Source organism: Lepidochelys olivacea (assembly GCF_965140295.1).
Source record: "Lepidochelys olivacea isolate rLepOli2 genome assembly, chromosome: 21".
Classification (NCBI taxonomy): Eukaryota; Metazoa; Chordata; order Testudines; family Cheloniidae; genus Lepidochelys; species Lepidochelys olivacea.
The window spans coordinates 3,723,846-3,743,199 of NC_140431.1; the positions used below are offsets into that span (position 1 = coordinate 3,723,846).

At 40.4% G+C, this 19,354-nt stretch overlaps 1 long non-coding RNA gene across 1 annotated transcript; it reads right to left on the minus strand.

Annotated features, from left to right (window-relative positions):
• Positions 1-4,117: 4,117 nt before the first annotated feature.
• On the minus strand, positions 4,118-17,559 carry LOC311511009. Its single transcript, XR_014709180.1, has 2 exons — positions 15,555-17,559; positions 4,118-5,526 (listed from the first exon to the last, which is right to left on the minus strand). It is a non-coding gene; the product is annotated as an uncharacterized lncRNA (long non-coding RNA).
• Positions 17,560-19,354: the final 1,795 nt, after the last annotated feature.

The following is a 19,354-nucleotide window of genomic DNA, read 5'->3' on the forward strand; positions in this document are numbered from 1 at the left end:
ATTTACTTCTTTGGGGACCATGTGCTACTTAAAGAAAGGAAAATGCAGGCTTTGCAAAGGCATTTCTTAACCATACACACTTTACATATAGAAAAGCACAAATATTACAGAGCTAGACAAAAACAACTAACAGCTGCAGGCAGTTCCCTCCCTCAGTTTCCTCACCATGTCTGACAGCCCTCTGGGTTTTGGTCAGTGTCCTTCCGGTGTTCCAGGCCCTCTCCTACCCCACTCCTTCTGCTCAATCTTCTCTTCTTCAGAACGGTCATCTTTGCTATGGTGCATGTCTCTTTTAAAAGCAGTTTTTAGCACCTTTCTTCTTCCTGTCCTTCCCCTGGGGTTTTTCAATTTTCCAATATTTTGTGGGCTGCTGGGCATAGAAATTTGTTAGCAGTTTACATTTCTGTTGGTATGCTGGTTTGTCTGCCAGGATAAGGCTAGTGGGCCATTCAGTTGTTGATGGCCTTCTCGTTCAGGATCAGACACCCAGGCTCTAAGTCCCCCCCTCGCTCAAGAGCGATGGTGTAACATAACATGATGGTTACAGTATCCAGTTAAGCACATAATACAGGTGAGACCCAGTGAAGTTGATGACTAAGCTTCTGTTGACTTCAATGGTGCAGTAGTGGGTTGTAGGTATTGGGCAAGGTGCTATGAGGTTGGTGGGCAGAACTAATTCAGGGAAAAATAGGAAAGCTAAGATGGATCCCTTAAGGAGTAGGCAGAACAGGGCACACAATGCAGAATTGAGGAAATAAAACCTAAACACAATGCAGTCATCAGTCCCTTCCATGACTGCTTGTGGGAATCAGGGAAGGCAGTAAAGAGACTGCTTTCATTAGGACATAGCCACATTTTGCAGTAGGCGCACAGGTGAAATACAGTGGTCCAAGTCTAGACCTGATTACCCCTGGGTAACTCACTTAATTAGAGTTACTCCTAATTTACACAAGTGTGAGAACACAATTAGGCCCATTAAATTAAAGAAAAGGAAAAGGAGTATTTGTGGCACTTTAGAGACTAACCAATTTATCTGAGCATCAGCTTTCATAAGCTTCATGAACTATACCGGAAAGCTTATACTCAGATAAATTGGTTAGTCTCTAAGGTGCCACAAGTACTTCTTTTCTTTTTGCGAATACAGACTAACACGGCTGATACTCTGAAACCTGTCATTAAATTAAAGGTTTCTTTAGTATTATTGGTTGTGGTGGTATATTTTGGGCCTGATTCTGGTCTCTCTCTGGGTTTAATGCTTGTGTACATCCACTGACATTCATGGCATCTCTCCTGGTTTAGACCAATTAGAACAGAATTGAGCACAATAACGTAAGTGTCTTCATCATTATTAGTTTATTACTATATATTGGGCCTGATTGTGGTCTGTGTGTCATTGCTTTAACACCAGAATAAGCCCATTCATTCAATTGAAGTTACTCCTGAGCTATTCCAGTGTAAAGTAAGAGGAGTTTCAGGCCATTTGTGTCTATTTGGAATAGTATATAAAGTTACCTGCTCATCTCTGGGACTGCAGAGCAATCAGACTGCAGCCAACATTCACAATCAGATTCAATCAAGGTTATTTGGAAAAGAAGATTTTATTCTTACAAGCATTTCTATTAGAGAGGCAGCAGCTTGTGCGTTTGCAAATAATGGTCCTTTTCCCATTTATATGCCCATGGTGCCGCTCCAGTTTGGAGATAGGATTTATTTTACAAAGAATGCACTTTGTTTGTTTAGTATACAAAAGTAATCGATAAAACATTAAGTGCAAGAAATGGAGAGAAGCAAATGCTCAGCGCTTTTCCCTGTAATTAATTTAACAATGCAGCGCTCACAATGCTAGTTGTTACTGTGCCTCATGGAGAAAGGCACATCCAGAGGAGAAACAAACACAGCACATTTTATAATTTGAGCAAAACACAGAATTGGAATTGCTTGTTTTGGAGTTGTTGTTTTGTTTTAAACTCTCCATTAAAATACCTGCAGACGAGTTTTGCACTGGAACTTTGCCCATCTATTTTCTCCCATCGAGTGCACATGAGACAAGCCTTCTCCTAATTGGGCCATTAAAAGAGGTGTTGAAATGTTACTAATTGTCAAAGGCAATTAAGTGTAGCAACATGTCACAGGTAAATTAACGACACTCCAGGTGTTGCTTTTATGTGGATGTAAAACAATTTCTATCGAATCTGCAAGTTGGGTGGGTTTTTTTTCTTCTTTATAGCATGAAATTATGCACAAGCCTTTTGTACTGATTACATTTATGGGGCCACCTCCATCAAACAACGCATACTATAAAGCCTGAATTTTACAGGTGCTGAAGACCTACAACTACCGCTGAATTCAGGGGGAGCTGTGAATTTTTGGCACCTTTGAAAATCAGGTTATAGATCGCTTGGCTGAAGAAGTTCACTGGCAAGTCTTGGTGAGATGCAGAGAAACTGAGCCTTTCGTTTTCCTTATCAAACCCTATGCTGCCATTTGTGCAATAAGTAATGAAACTCTTTTTTCCTGTATATGCCTAGCAGCAACAAATGGCACTAAAGAAAATCAATGCATCAAACTTACTGGCTCACATTTTCAAAAGTGTTCTCAAAACTGCACCTTAAGTCTCCCATTCACTTGTGCATACAAACAAGATAATGCCTTGCCCAACTGCACAATGGCATATACAATGGGGGGCTTTTTATGAACACTGTCACAGATATGGCAATTTCCTGCAATATCTTTGAAAGGCTTCATGGTATAAAGTATATGTATTATTGTGGGCTGGGACTATGTGTAAGTTCTTTATGGAGGAGGTGTGACTAAGATTGCAAACCCATACAGTATCTCTTGTGGTCCAGGTTTTTAAATGAATGGTTGATGTAGGATTGTATTCTCCTCCAGGAGGAAGGCTACCATGGCACCTCCAGGAAATAAAAACAGCAGGTGGTGGTTTAGGCAAATCAGCCAACGTTTAACCCATTTAGAGAGGTACCACTGCCTGGCTTGCATATACTAGTTCAGATTGTTTTTTCCAGAGACAAAAATTCAAGGAAAGGGCTTTGGGATAAATAGTCTGACTTTAAACAGATGTAGGGCCTTCTTTCTGACCCATCAAGTGGACAGGACCTTCTGTCTGGAAGGGGCCTAATTCTTGTGAAAGGGTTGAAAGAACTTGACCTACTAAGACCTCATAAGACTCTGGATGGGTGGCCTCTGGAAAGCTTATTAGTATGTGTGTAGGTTCTTTTATTGTTTTTAACATGTCTTCTCTGTAATGCTTTCACCTTAAGAATAAACATGCTTGCTTATAAAGAGCAGTTTAGTAACTTATGACTGGGGACAATTACAGCTGTTCATAGCCTTTGCCGAAAAAGTAAAACTCAGAGGCTGGCCTGTTTAGATGGTCTGGCTTGCTGGGATATCACAGTGTAAACAGGGAACTGTGCAGCTTGGAAAAAACCCAGTTAGGAGGGAGAGAAATGCAGGTTTTCTATCCAAGAAAGGTGGCAGCTGAGGACCCTGGAGCCTAGAGTGGGTGCCCTCAAGGGACCACAGAGGGGGAATATAAGTGTAGTTTCCCTGGACTGGGACAGACACAGCACAAGTGCAGTTGCTTGTGGGTGCAACTCTTGTATCACCCTCTGGAGATGTCCCTACGTATTGTTTGAAGCCCATGCTAGCTTCCACCCTAATTGTAACTGCTTCTCTTTCTCTTTTCAATCCATTGTCTTATGACAATTTTTAAAATAAAGAAAAAAGAGGCTTGTTACAAGCAGCTTGTTAACAGTGAAAACTCAGTATAAGGGGAAGCTCACTGATCAGATCTTACATCTCAGGAGTAGTATTTCATAGTCTTGTGTTTGAGGTGGAAGCAACTAAAATGGTGCCTTAATGGAGATGTCTTCTTTCCTTCACATTGGTCTTGCCTTGCGCCCTCTGGTTTGTCAGTTGTCTATGTTGAATTATGCTGTGAAACACAGACTGACCTTCATTCATTTCTTTTGACGTTTCTTTTCTGGATCCTCTTGTAAAAATGTATGTATTTATACAGCACCTAGCGCAAGAGGGCCCTCATCCATTACTGGATGCTACTGCAATACAAATAATAAAGAATTGTTTTTGAAGCTGGTTTTTGAAAATGTACATTTAATAAGTGTACAAGTTAAATATAGAGTGGGTCAGACAAGAAAATAAGTTTATTGAGGAATATTTATGTGACAAAAGTTGCTGAGATTTGCAATGAATAATATCGCCAATAAATTATTTGACTGGCTCAAGTACAGAGTAACGTAATGAAGAGGTTTGGTTCACGTTTGGGGCGAAGGTTCAAGATGGTTCTTGTTTTATTCAAACTGTTTCGGTCAACCCTGAATGTAACCTTAGCTAATTGTAGCTATCTATAGCTGAAGTAAGATATTGTGAGGAGAGGAACTGAACAGTGACCCCACTTATTTCATTTTTGCTGTTTACTCACATTGGGTCAAGTTCCTCCTGGTACCAGCTCAAGACCCAGGTGCCCGGGAGTCTCACTTAAGCCTATGGGCCAGTGCTATCCATTTTACCAATTATCTGTAAGCATGCAATCACATTAGCACTCCTTCCAGGCTATAACAGGCCAAATTCTGCTTTCATTTTCATTTGTGTAAAGCTAGAGTAACTACTTGCAAATCACTGTCGTTACTCCAGATTCACACCTAGACAGCAGGGAGCAGAATTTGGCCAGGTCTGTTGAGCACGCAGTATTTGTTCCCAAGTCTGGTAGATTGTTGATACTTCTTGGCATGATGTAGTATTCATTTTCCTAGGTATAAAAGGCAGTCCTTTTGGATGGCTGCCTGTAGCAGTAACAATCTGTCTTTGCCAAAATGTTTGTTTGACTTTTAAAGCTGAAGATCTAAAAATATATCGTTTAAAGATGGTTACATAAAGGCGGGGGGGAGAGGAGATGTTGGGCCAGACCCTCAGTTGGTGAAAATTAGCATAGCTCTATTGACTTCAAAAGCTGGAGTATCCCTAACTTCTCGAAACCTCTCTCTGACCCTTTTAACTTTCTTTACAATGACTGTCAAGTGAACAGGATTTCAGAATGGACTCTATGTCCTATTCTCCTCTCTCTGAGAGTTCAGGATGCTTCAGAGGCAGGTATAAAACCTCCAGGATGCATGGAAAGACCTGTGGCAGTCATGTTCCATTAATTGCATTCAGGGGCAGCATTTTGGACAATAGCTGGACTAGTTGGCTTGTTTGATTAGCTCTAGGCACATTACTAAAAGTCTGTTAGTAGTGCGAAACCTTTCCAGCACATTAACAAAATAATCACACAATGTTGTTCTTTCCTATCATCTTACTGTTATTCTCCTTCACATTATATGACTGGAAGATTCCCTGTTATGTACATTTATATTGTTGACTAATACATGGCAGCAGTGAGGAAGTCAGATGTTTCACTGGTTTATTATATTCCTCCATGGTTTTTCATGGTTTTTTAATTTCAGGATTCTTGTATTTTTCGATTTTCCAAATGATTAGGCAGCCCTGGAACAGAGAGAAAAATGACACACAAGATGAATTAAGAAAAAAAAATACTGATTGATTTAATGTATTACATTAAGCGTGAATGCCTTTTTCTAAAGACACTTGATAATTCATTAGTAATCCAGGCTAAAATATTTTCAGAAATGTTGGAGCTTAATTGTTTGACTTTGGTTTCAGATGTTGACATGCTCCCTCCACATTATTTACACCTTGTGTGCCTGGCTTATAATCAGGGAATGTGTAAGGTGTTTGTTACCATCACTGTGGTGGTGCTGAAATTTCTGCTTTTGCAAACTTCTAATTACCCACAAGAATTTGGCTTTTGTTAGTTTATTTGTAGTATGAAATAAATGTGTGAAAGTTGTTGTGGTTGGTTGTTGCATTGTGGCAATTTCTCTGCATTTCATTGTTCATCTAACAAGAGCCTGTCAAGGACAAGAGCGGAGCAGGTACTTTAGGCTAGAATTGCAAAAGTGCTTAGCATCCACAAGAGGGACCAGATTGCAATATGACTGTGTGCACATTGCTTGCTTCTGAGCTCCTTTGAAAATCTGTCCATCACTATCCTAATGGGAGCTGCTGGGTGATGGTCAGAACATTTTGATTTTAAAAAAAAAAAACAATACCCGCAACAATTTAAATGAAAAACGTTCTTTCAGGGGATTGCAGGTTGGTAAATAAGCTAGAAAATTACTACAAAAACATAGAGGAGGAAAACAAATTTTCTTTTGAAAATACTTTCCATTTTCAGACCACCACTAATGTTGTGCACTAGAAGACCAAACCCCACAACATTTCATAGTTATTCAGGCCTACTGGCATATCAGGTGTCCTTCCTGATTCATAGCGCTCTGTTGGATTGCTTTATGACTTAGTACTTTTCAGTGCCCTAAAATGTGTGCTTGGCACTCCACAGAAACAAGCAAAGACACAGCACCTGCCCCTGAAGTGCTAACAATTTGCACTATATATCTAGAGAAACAGACAACAAGGTACGAATAACTCCCTTTACTGTCAGTGGGGTTTACATACATCCTGTGCTCTAATTTACATTAGTGTAAACCTGAAATCAAAAGGCCAGATTTTCTTGCAAGTTCCTTCCCTCTTGCATTGCTCTGCTCCAGTAGTGCAGAGACCTGAAGAAGGCAGATGTGGCCTTCTGAGAATTCTCCTAGCAGAGAATGATGTAAATCCGCAAACCCTACTTAGAGCTGGCTATATAACTGATTTTTCAGTGTGGTGGTAATTCTGAAAAATAAGGGGAAAAAAATCAGGTCCGGTTCAACTGAATCTGAAATTTTTCATAATTTTTAATGAATTGAAAAAATCTGTGTCAGGCCTGTTCCAGAGCAGGGTTTCGAACGTGGGTCTCCTGCATCCCATGTGAAAGGCCTAACCACTGGTCTCGTGATTAACAGAAGAGGGAAGAGGTTGGCGCACCAGCACGACCACCACCTGCTCTGGACATTTTCTCAATGGCCAAAAGTATCTGTGTCAAATTCACAAATAGTTTTGGGTCAAGTTAAATAAATACAGTCCAAAAAATTTCACACAGCTCTAGCCCTATTCTTTCACCCTCCCAGCCACGGTGTAGCAGGTTTGTCAAGGGCATGGCTAGAGCACACTGCATGCTGGCAGTTCTCAGCTGGTGACGCTTTGATTGTGAGCAGCTGGGGTAAGACAGAGCCACTAACCGGCTGCTCTGATGTATGCTAGAGTGAAGGATGGCTATATTCAACTTTAGGGCAGCATTACCAGTCACTTCCTGATTGAATTTGGGTGCAGAAGGACCAAACTAGAGCCCCTGAGAGATGGTATAAAAAACTCACCAAAAACAAGAAAACTAAACATTTTGAAAAACAGGACACACTTTTCATGAAAACTTTCACCAAAGGGCTGGTCTCATAATTTTTCTGGCCCAGCCAAAACAGGGATCTTGTAAGTTCCTGTGACATTCCCGGACCCAAAAGACCTGGTGTTCAGAGCATTTTTTGAGAAACATCCATGCGTTTAAGGCAGGAATATCCATATAGAGCCCTAACAAGTTTAATGCAGTTCCATCCTTGCTTTGTTTCGAGGTTGGCAGTCATTAATTCATACAGATTTTTTGGTGTCTGTTTAACAAGGCCATTAACGAGCGGGGCAAACAGCTGCGATGAGTGCCTCTGCATGTGAAGAGTGAATTCAGAGAGCACAAACCATACCACTGCCATTTCTGTCCTGTGCTTTGCAAACGCCATCTTCCCCTCCTTTCAGCCCATTTGCTGTCATTTGGTTTCCCTTTGATCCCAGCATTTCGATATGTTGTTGCCTTTCAGTGGGAGCTCGGCTGCAGCATCTTCACTTCATAACCCAAACATGGCAGCCCTGTTGCGGCTTTGGGTAGCATGACCCCTCTTGTGAAGTACATGCCATTAAGACTGAATTTGTGATTCAGCAGCTCTGGCTGACCTGCAGCTTCTGTTTTCCTTTCATACTCCAGGATACAAGGCACACAGAGCGAGGTTTGCTTGGCACATATATCAGCAAGCATCAGAGCTTTACAAGGGAAGAATATAAATAGTTTCAGTGTATGTCAAGAGCAGGTCCTTGTGCGCCTATGTGTACTGTAGCATGAAGGTGAGCGGTTGGGGGGCTGGAGAAAGCTCCAGGCGGAAGCTTTGTGTTAAATCACCGAGAAAGAGAATAACTTTAGGGATAATCATGCTTTTCCTTTAGGTGGAAGGATGGTACAGTGGTTAGGCATATGAACTTCGAGCACATGAGTAGTTCACTTGTGCTTTAAGTGAGGTAAGTGCTTACTACCTTCTGAATTGGGGGCTTAGGTCTTGACCCCACAAACACACTGACTTAGCTTTATTCCTTAGTTCCATTGATATCAATGCATATGTGTTTGCAAGATCGGGCATTAATGACCTAAAATCCCTATTGACCATATCATGGGCTTGACCTTTGAGCCAACACATTGGGCATTCTCTGTTTTTACTCCTATAGTACAAAAGAGCTTCTGGATTCAGGGTGCTATAATTGGCCCGGCAGCTGTAACTTTATATCCAGAAACGTCCTCCACTGCTCCCCCTAGTTTATAATACTGCAGATATAGAGAAAGACCCCAAAGGGATTTAACTGTCACCTCCCCATAATTAGCACCCTTTGTTTCTTCTCTGTTCTTGATGTGTTAGATCCTCTCCCTGCAAAGGGGCTTGTGATTTTGTGTGTGCATGTGTTGGGGGGTGGGGGTGAAACTCTAATGATATATTAGTAAAATATTATGATTTTCCCACTTACAAACTGCAAGCAATGCTCAGTACCTCCCTGATATCTAGTGCAGCTGGGTTTGACTGGCATTTGTAAGGTTGTCCTCCAGGTGCTGCATCAGAAATCTTTTGACACAGTGTCAGTAATTAAGTGTACAATTAAGAGAATGTCTGCAATTAAGCTGAATCAGTCTGTCAATCAAATCTATATTTCTAAAGGGCTTTTCATCCAAGCCTCCTGCATTGCTCTAGAGAAGCTCTGTGAAAAGTTAACACCAGGCACAATGTAACATTTCATTTAGAGAGAAATCAAAGAAAAGGCTATCAGTTTATCCTGGGAAAAGGAAAGGAATTCGTGGGGTTACAGTAGAATGAAGCTGTTTTTACTGTAGTGAACTTGAATACAGCAATAAACTAACAGTTAAAAGGATGAGAACCTGGCCTTTTCCTCTAGGTGTGTGTAGTTGCAAGCATTCTTCCTAATTCTATACTGATTATTATTTATTCGGATCTAATGATTGTCTTTTACATGGAGTCTCTATGGTGCAGGACCAGATCCTCAGCTCATGTAAATTGGCATAGCTCCATTCACTTCAGTGCAGCGACACCAATTTATGCTAGCTGAGGATGTGGCCCATAATGTGCAACTGCTCAGTGACTGAATCCCATCAATGGAAAGGGAGGCCTAGTTGTTTCAAGTCGTCTGTATCAAAATACCTGTCTGTGCTTGTAAATTTAACCCTCCAACAAGGAATATAGCACTGTAAAGTGCTCTTAATTTAACAGGGTTACATACATTTCCAAACTCTAGTGACTGAATGGCAGAGAATGCAGATGAGGACGCCATTTCTATTCCCTGATCCTGCTAACATTCCTCTGAAGGATCTGGTTTTTCAAACTGTTCTTTATTGGCTTTGTCCTCACATTTGTTTGGCTAATATTCTGCAGACAGAGAAATTAGATCTGGGGATGTCAGTAATCACCATTCAATAAAATACACTCAAGATCAACCAGTTCTGAGTGTCAGGACCTCTTCCCCCCTGCCTCTCCTCCATGAGCTGCAGTGACAGATGCTGTTCAGGGCTGGATTCCACCAATCAGCAGCAGGAGCTGGTACCAGAGTCAATGATCTGCTATGCACTTAATTAAAATTCAAGTGACATCCTTAATGAGCCTGAAAACACTAATGTGCGGGTTTCCTTTGAGAAGCAGGGGTGTGTGTTTCTTTGTGTGGCTGTATGCTGGGTAAAATAAAAAGGCTCTTTACTGGCTTGTTTAAAGTAACACACTAAGCAGCAACACTGACAGCACAGAACAGATCCTCTAAAGGCTGGGCAAACTCCTTGAACCAATGCTGTGTGCTTTGATTGACAGACTTGCTTATGTCTGATTCCGTTCAGTGGGAAACCAGTTTGACACGTCTCAGCAGCAGCAGCAAATACAAACGCTGTATCAATAATACTAGTAATCCAACCCTTTTACTGATGTACAAACATGTGGCTCTAAGAACATCAGAACAGCCATAGAGCCCGTGTAGTCCAGTATCCTGTCTTCTGACAGTGGCTGGTGCCAGATGCGTCAGAGGGAGTGAACAGAACAGGGTGATTTCAAGTGATCTATCCCCTGTTCTCCAGTCCCACCCTTTGGCAGTGAGGTCAGTGTGAGCTCTGTAAAAGAACAATGGGAGAATCAGGTCCCAAAAGGGTAAGCTTACATTCCCTCAGAGCACTGGTTTATCAGATACACAAGAATGCTAAGAGCGAAATCCTGGACCCCCCTGAAGTCACTGAGAGCTTTGCCGTTTTCTTCAATGGGGCCAGGATTTCATCCCAGGACTTTGGTGTATAAGCCATTGCTTTGAATCTGAATACTGCCTGCAAGCTTTTCCTCTTCGTTCAAATCAACAAGGCCGAGTTGCCATAGGTCTGTGCATATAAAATCCATAGGCAGGCACATATTACTTTGCAGAAGAAGTTGGGGTTCTTTTCTCTTGTCTGTAGAGCCAAATCAATGTGAGCAGCAAGCCATGTGCTCTTTGATAATGATCTTGCATTTATATAGCATCTTTTATCTATATTAAAGGAGCTTTACTAACTACACAGGTAAATTGACAAAGAGTCACCCATAAGGATGCATGTCTCTATTGGTTTATGTCAGCTGTCTCATTATAGTCATGGCTTTAATATATGGAAAGCCATTTGCCAGCGCGTCTATCCTCGTGTGTGGGAAGAACAAACTGATCTGTGATATATTTTGGATAATACTGTGATTATTCCCTGGCTACTGCTATTTAACTCGCAGAGAGTGCTTTTCATCCATGTTTCTCAAAGTGTTTTACAAAGGCCAGTATCCTTATCTCCATTTCACACATGGAAAACTGAGACTTTGGTGGGGTGTGTGTGTGTGGGAGGGGGGGTTTGAGGGGAGGGAGGGGTGTAGTGACTGGCCCAGGAATAGAATTGCTGGGAATAGGTTTCCAGTCCTGACTCCTGGTACAGCATCCTGCCCACTGGAACTCATTGCTTCCTCACATTGGCAGATGATAACTTCATTATCCCATATTAGTAAATCACTGGCAGCTCTGCATCTTTCGTCTGCTTGTGTTTGGTCTATAATACTCACGCTTATGTTTTGACTCTTTGTCCCAATAAAAAGATAATGGGGTGGGAGAAGGAAAGGAATGTATTGCCAGGTAAATATTTGTTAAGTCCCTCATTAATCATCATCAAACTCTATCCTAAGAATGTTTCCTTGATCTCAGCCTCGCTGCGATGCCCTGAAGAAAAATGCTTCCTCCTGGATAGTGCAAATGTAGAATATTTTCTTTTTAAAATGATCAGGAATTATCTGTGCGGAAAGGGACTGATGATTAAAGAAAACTGCAGCAGGACTTTTGTAACATTTGTATAAAAGTTGTTTACTTCCAGGAGTATTTAATAAAAAAAGGATAAATCATGTAGAGAGACTTTTTTTAATCAGCCAGTAGGATTTAATAGAGAACTAGGGAAGCAGTGTTGCCTAGTGGATAGAACACGGGCCTGAGACTCAGGAGGCCTGTATTCTATTTCTGCCTTTGCCACTAGCCTGGTGTGTGTGTGACCAATAGCAAGTCATGGCCCATCTCTGTACCTCAGTTTCCCTATATGTAAAATGGGGATAATGAGTCTGACCTCTTTATAAGGTACTTTGAGGTCTGTCTACTGATGAAAAGAGCTATGCATTATTGTTATTAATTATGTCCCTGTTATAGACTTCAGCAGGATAATTAAAAACTATAGAAAGGATTACATTATTAATTATGTAGAGTTTTAGAATAATTTCCCTGGAACCTAAAGATCTTTTTTATTTAATCCATATTGAATTCTATAGAATTTTTCTGTAAGGGATAAAATAGCTATCATAACAGACCTCATCATCACTCAAAAGAAACTGATGTAAAATCTTACAGATATAACAGGTAGAATTAGTAATTTTTTTTTTTATTACTAGCTCCCAGGAAACAACCATAGGTCCCACTGCAGCAAAGCAGTTAAGCATGTGTTTAATTGCAAACGTGCGAGTAGTCCCATTGATTTCAATGGGATTCCACCTATGTTTAGCATTAAGCATGTGATTAATTGTTTTGCAGAATCAGGGCCTTAATTTGATGCAGATTGTACACCCTGGACAGGGCAGCAAGCTTTGGAGACCTCATAAGGGATTCCTGGTAGTCTCTCTGACTCATTATATTGGGGGAGACGTGGGATGTGCAAAGTTTCTGCCCTTGTACCTCCCAAGCCCTGCTGATGGCAAGGGATTCGCAGGAGGCCAGACCTCTGTGTGAATAGGGTGGGGTCCTCTGTCTCCTGTTGGCTCCAGATTCCCTTGTAGCTCTCCTAGATTTCCTGATTGTGCACTCCACTATGGCTATGCTCCCAGGGTTTTTCCAGGCTGCACTGAGTCTTGGAAAGTTTTTCTTAGGGGCAGGCGGTGGAGACAATAGATAGCCCCACAGCTTTGTCCCTCTCTGGCCATGAATATAGATAACCCTGTGACAGTTGCTCTACAGAGTTGGGGGGAGAGGGGATTAGGTACTTATCACCCTCTCCATAATATCTGAGCATCCCACAGTCTGTAAAGCATTTATCTTCACAATATACCTAAGAGACTGAGTATATTGGTTCTAAGTGCTCTTAAACTTAAGGCCTATTTTGAACTTACTTTATCTAAAGGAAACCATGAAGACATAATACTTAATGAATAAGGCAATGTAGAAAATCAGTACAAAAATACATAGGAAAATTTATAGCTTGAAAATATGTTGCAAGCAATGTAGTTTAGAGCTGTTGTGACTTTAATAATAATTAGCGTTAAGGGGGTTTTGTGAGCTGTCTCAGGACAGGGTAGAAGTTTTGCTTAACAGCCAGCCTTCTTGCAAGCGATGCAAGGCTCCTGGAGCATTGTCACTGTGTTTTGACGATGAGAACCCAAAATTATGTTCCCGTAGTAATGGATGTTATCTTGCTGAACAACAGAACCCCTGCAGTGTTCGGGATTAGTAAGGAGTGCCATCTCCAAGCAGGTTTTTGAATGCTTTTAAAATCACAGGGAAAAAGAAATTAGGTAAAGAGCAGAGACATAATGCAGAATGATAAATTCTTGGAAACCAGCACTAAATCTAACAACGCAAATAATATGTCCCGATGGTGGAGGGACATTATTTGTTTTTGTTTTAAATTTGCCAGAACACTCGCTTAATTTTTTTTTTAAGCATACATCTCAGGGAAAGGAGGACTATGAAAAGGCAATTGGTGAATGATTAGTGGTAGATGTGACATTTTTATGTGTCAAATATGTTTAACTGCATTAACCTTTGCAGAATTTACACTGACATGATAAAAGATATATTTCACACGCAGCCTGAAAAATCTGAAACCTACTTCAACTTAAATCTTATTTACATTCATTTTATTACAAAATAAATGTGCCTCAAATTTTAATAGCGTGTTGCCAGATTCTGAAGGTGCTGCTGCAGGGAATTCAGATGGAAGCAGGTGTTCCGAGTAGATTGCAAAGGGAAAGAACTTTTAGAAAATGCACAGCATTGTGCACCAAAGAAACTCACATTCCAGTTTCTCTAGTATGGATGTGCCACCATGGCAGATGGAAGATCACTGAAAGAAACAGGGTTACACATCTAATTTATCTGCGTAATGATTTAATTTCGTGTTAATGAGTCATTTCAGCTTTCAAGAAAGCAGCTTATTGAAGGCTTTTTAATCTTTACATATTATGTGGACTGTAAATACACTTTCAAAATCATTTTTTGGAGACTTTCAAAAAAATAAACAGGCAATTAAGATGCTTGGTTCAATGCTCCTCTCATTGTCAGTTTCCCTGTGTGCTTGATATTTGTTTGCTTATCCAATTTTCCTTGGGGAGTGTTTCCTCCTTTTGAGTCAGTGTAGTAGTTCCTCTGGTTGCTGATTCAGCTCCATGTCTCTTGTGCTTCACTCCACTGAAATCTGATTAGGTATGAGACAGACTCCGGTGGAATGAAGGACAACAGAATTCATGGATCATTCTTAACTCACTCTGAAAACTGGGGCAAACATATCACATTGTTAAAAAGAAACAGCAATTGCAGTTAGGATGTTCAGGTGACATACATGAACATAACGGGAGGCATGAAACTTTACAACCAGTTCCTGTGTAGGTTGCTATGACTTGAGCTCAGTGATTTCCCATTCCACCAGTCTGGTGTTATCTTTCTAGCATGTAACCATTGGATATAATTTGTAATATTAAGCCCTGGAACAACTTACCAAGGGACGTGGTCGATTTTCCATCACTTGAAGATCTTTAATTCAAGACGGAATGGCTTTCTAAAAGATATTTTCTAGCTCAACCAAAAGTCAAGGCCTTATGCAGGAATCACTGAGTAAAATTCTCTGGCCAGTGTTATGCAAGATGTCAGACTAGAAGATCGTAATGGTCCCTTTTGATCTTAGAATCTATGAATCTCTAAAAACAGCAAGGTGTGCTGGTGTCATTTTCTTCTGTACATTCACCCTTGTTACAAGATCTTTATCAGCAGGAAAAACCTACTAAATTCCTAATGCCAAATCCTTCCTTTTAATCTTGGTAGGAAAAAAAATTTCATTTGTAAACAGCCTGATACAGGAATTGAAGCCTGATTGCCTGAGATTTGTTGTCAAGTACAGATTGATAGCACAGACCGAAAAGTATTTCAACCTCTGAACAAGACATGCGATCAGCCTTCCGCTGTTTTTTGATGATATCTTAGTATAGCTGCGAAATGTATTATTTATATTACAGAGGTGCTCAAAGGCCGTAATCAGGATTGAGGTTCCCTTTGTGTTAAATGTTATACAGACCCATTGGAAGACCTACATCCTGCCCTGAAAAGCTTAGGATCTGTATGAAAAAATCAGAGGGTGTTAGAAGTGTCATTTTGATTAAGTTGAAGAAAGGTCTGTGTCGCTACAATTAAGGTATTCCAAAGACTCTTTCAAAGAGAGGAACTTATCACAAATTGACATTTTTAGTCTCTTTTGGAGGGTGTTCTGATTTTCTCACAGAATGAATATTGGAAGCTTTAATATAATACATATACATAGCACCTTTCACCCAAGGAACTAAAAACACTGGGGGGAAAAAATACCCTGTCCATTAAATTAACCCTCAGACCATCTGGAGGAGGTAGGAATGTATTATTATTTCCATTTCACAGATTGAGAAAATGAGGTACAGAGAGGGTAAGTCACTTACCCAAGGTCACAACAGCAAGCGGGTGGCAGAAGTAGGAACCAAGCCTAGAACTCCCATCTCCCGATCCCGACAACAGAAAAATGACTCTCCTTTGAAGGCAATTACAATGACATTATGGCTGAGCTTTTCAAAATTGCCAAAGGGAATTCGATGCCTGATTGCCATTTAAAAATAAAGCTACTGCAAGGCAGCACTGAAAAATCTTGGCCCATAGCTTTCTTAAAGTGTGGGGTTCGACAACAGATAGGTTGGAATGTGAAGATTTAACCTGGAGATTAACTGAAATGTTTTGTTAGGTTGGGGGAAAACAAAAACAACTGGCAGAGATTGTCACTCCTGCATTTATGAAACCACATAGATGCTGATACAGGGATTTAAAGAGCAAACTGCTTGGGGGCTTTTCTTTTCTTTTTTTTTTTTTAAATACGAACCTGCTGTCATGTTGAAGCCTCTCCCTTAGGTCTGTCAAGACATGTTAAAAGCTTTTAGATAAGTCCCATGCAAGGTGGCCTGAACAAGAACTTATCAGCTGAAATTCCTCTGTGCAATCCTGACTTGTTTGAACTGTCTTTGCGTCAGGCATGTTCTTGCAGGCTTTGGTACAGCAAACACCTCATGCACAACTTTCAGAGTATTAACCCTTTGTTGGGATGGGTGTCTGAAACCAGCAAAAACAAACTCTGAAAGAGAATGCCTCACTCCAGTGCTTCCTTCAGCTTCCTTCAGGAACAGTTGAAAAGATAAAAGTGAAGGTGGTTATGGAAAGAAACTTACATTTAAAAAAATAGTAATAAAAACATGATTTACCTGCTCTAGGGGCTCATCTCCAACAGATCTTAAACAGCCAATTAAAGTATACTAAAGGTTACTGTATCATTTAAAAAAAAATCTTTAATTAAAGACACACACATGGGTTTTTGCTGGTCCCTGAAAAAAACGTTTTGAGATTTAAGATTTAGGTTGAAATCTGTCTTATGCACCCACCCTAGGGAACAGCAAAGATCCACTGCCTGCTTACAAGCGATGGGCCTTTAACTAAAGGTCAGACAAGACTGTACGGCATACCTTGGGTGAACTTTAAAGTGAGTGAAAGTTGCTATAGTTGGTTGGCCAGAGGGGGATGGAGAGAAAAAGATATAGGGTCTGATCCAAAGCCCATCGACTTTCTGTTGCCTTTGAGGAGGTTTGGATCAGGCCCATAGACAGGCAGTCATTGAAAAGTTCGGAGTTTCCCGGGAGATTCTTTATGTTCTCTGAGATGTCAGTAACCAAGGCCCCACTTCAGGGACGTACTTAAGCAAGTCGACTTTGGTGAAACTTCAGCACGTGCTTAAAGTTAAGTGTGTGCTTAATTGCTTTTTTGAATTGGGATCCTAGTGAGGCTGATTTTCAGAAGTGCTAAACATCTGCAACTCTCAATAAATGTTCTGGGGTCCTTTTGGAACACTGGCATACCTAATACACATTCCCTTGCTTGCCTGATCTCGGTCTACTGCCTGCAGGAAATTTCCGTTCTCAGCTGCTTCCTCTGCAGCACCCTTTCATGATACGCTGAATACATTTACACCAATCTAGCCACTGAAAAGAAAGAAATGGCTGCTGGTGGCTTTAAAGGAAAGGTTCCTTATCATCCAAATTTATTTTGCGCTATTTGCACCAACACATGAATGACTTAGATTGTGCCAAACCATGATGGTCACTTGAGTTATCGCTGGAAGCTCTCTGATTTTAACGAGATGGCCGAAAGCAATTCACAGAGCTCAAGACCCAAAGCTTTTAAAAGCCTTTGAAAAGGTCTGCCTACTTTCCTCTCTATGCTAGTTCATAGCAGCCAGTAGTTCTGGTGGGAATAAGATATATAGATTCAGGGGAGAAGTGACTCTGAAATGCACGGTCTATTAGCTCCACAAAATCAAACAGCAAACCCCATGGTTCAAGAAATGATCCAGATTACTCTTCTGTCTTATATTTCAGTATCAATGGTAATACACAGCATTTTTCAACTTTAAAGAACATTGCAAACATTATCCAATCAAGAATGGTTTTAAATCTTTCTCCTTTTGAGAGCTAACAAATTGATACACAGGTATTCTTGAGGACTAGTATTTTCATAAATCTTTGACTTTTTTCCAAGTTAATATTATACCATGACATCTCAAGTAATATAAGGAAATATTTTTTAAAACACTTTAATTAAAAATATACATTAAATATGTTTAAATATTCTTAAAATACAAATAAGGGGAAAAAATCAACCCATTTGAGAATTTGAAGCTAAAACTTTATACATGGTATTTCAGGCTATAGGCCAAATGTGGTTTTAATTGAGTTACACTGCCCCAAAGGTCAAATGCTACTGCACATCATTCTTAACTGCTGGGAACTAATTTGGTTACTGGAGATCTACATATATCAGTTGCTGTTATGTATAATCCAATTGTTTTATCTGATTTAAAACACCCCTTATAAATGTTTAAAAACTGACATGTGACATCAGTTTGCCAAACCGCAAAATGGCAACTTTTGTGCTGTTTGGAATAGCTAAATAAGCAGTACTCCTGATATGTGGACTTGCAACCAATTTCCTTCTCAGTAAAGTACCCTTTCTAAAACTCTGTATGTAGGAAAAACGACACCTTCTCCACTTAACTCTCACAATTTACAACAGAGTTTTATATGATACATCAGAACACATTGTAGCACTCTTCACTCACCTGCCCTTTGATAAACTAGGTAGAGTGTCAGTCGTGAAACAGCTTTACTTAACTTTAAACCAAAATAAAATACTGTGAGAATGAAAGAGACAGAAAAGCAAAATAAAATGGTGAATAAATAAATTTTAAAAAAATTCAAACTGTGATTTTCTTCCTCTTCTTGTTCTTCTTTGAAATAGCGCTCCAGAGAAAGTGAAACAAACAAATAGAAGAAAATGAATAGTCCTTTAGTAAGCCTATGCTATGTCTTCAGTTATCTCGTCCATCTAGAGAGACTAAAAGTAAAGGAGAAGGTTTGGAGAGAGAAGTTTTGGAAGGGGGGGGAAAGAGGTAAGAAGAGGAACAGATATGAATGAAATAGTGTTTTCTTTAAAAAAAAAAAAAAAAAAAAAAAAGGCAACAGAGGACACTTTTTTGGAAAGTAGTAGAGATGGAGCAGAAAAGTTCTGCCCATTTTAAGGTGGTGTCCCTCAGATTCAGACTTTATTTACGCTACTGTAAAAGAGGGCTCCAGTTACCTGTCAGACCCAGCCAATGAAGAACAGAACCACTTTACCTGACTCCACCTCTCAGAACCCTCACCCTCCAGGGCATAAATGCAGCTCTCCCTCTCTGACACCAGACCTTCCGCCCCACCCCCCTTCAAAGAGAGCCAAACCAACTTTGGAGTTGCTTTTTAATCAAATCCTTTGAAAGACTATAGCAAGCTGTGTGAACCCAACCCTCCTACTGCTCACTGAAGGTGGCTCTTTGATTCCAATCAAGTCTGAGTTCTGATGTGAGCGGAGGAAAAGAGAGATAGAGAGAGAGAGAGAGAGAGAGAGGTTTCCTAACCTTGTACATGAGTCTCTGATCCATTTATGGATTGCACCTTGTACAATGCTCATTGATTGACTTGTGTGGCAGGCATTTATTACCCCCCTTCTTGGGCTCCCTCACAGAACCCTTCTCAGCTTCCCAGTCACCAGCAAGCACTCAGTTGCAGAATTGGGGCTGTAGATTAATCTCTCCAAAAGGCTAGTTAACCCAGAAAGAACCAACATGCAATGGCACCATGTCACCTGTTGATAGAGAAATGGAACAAAG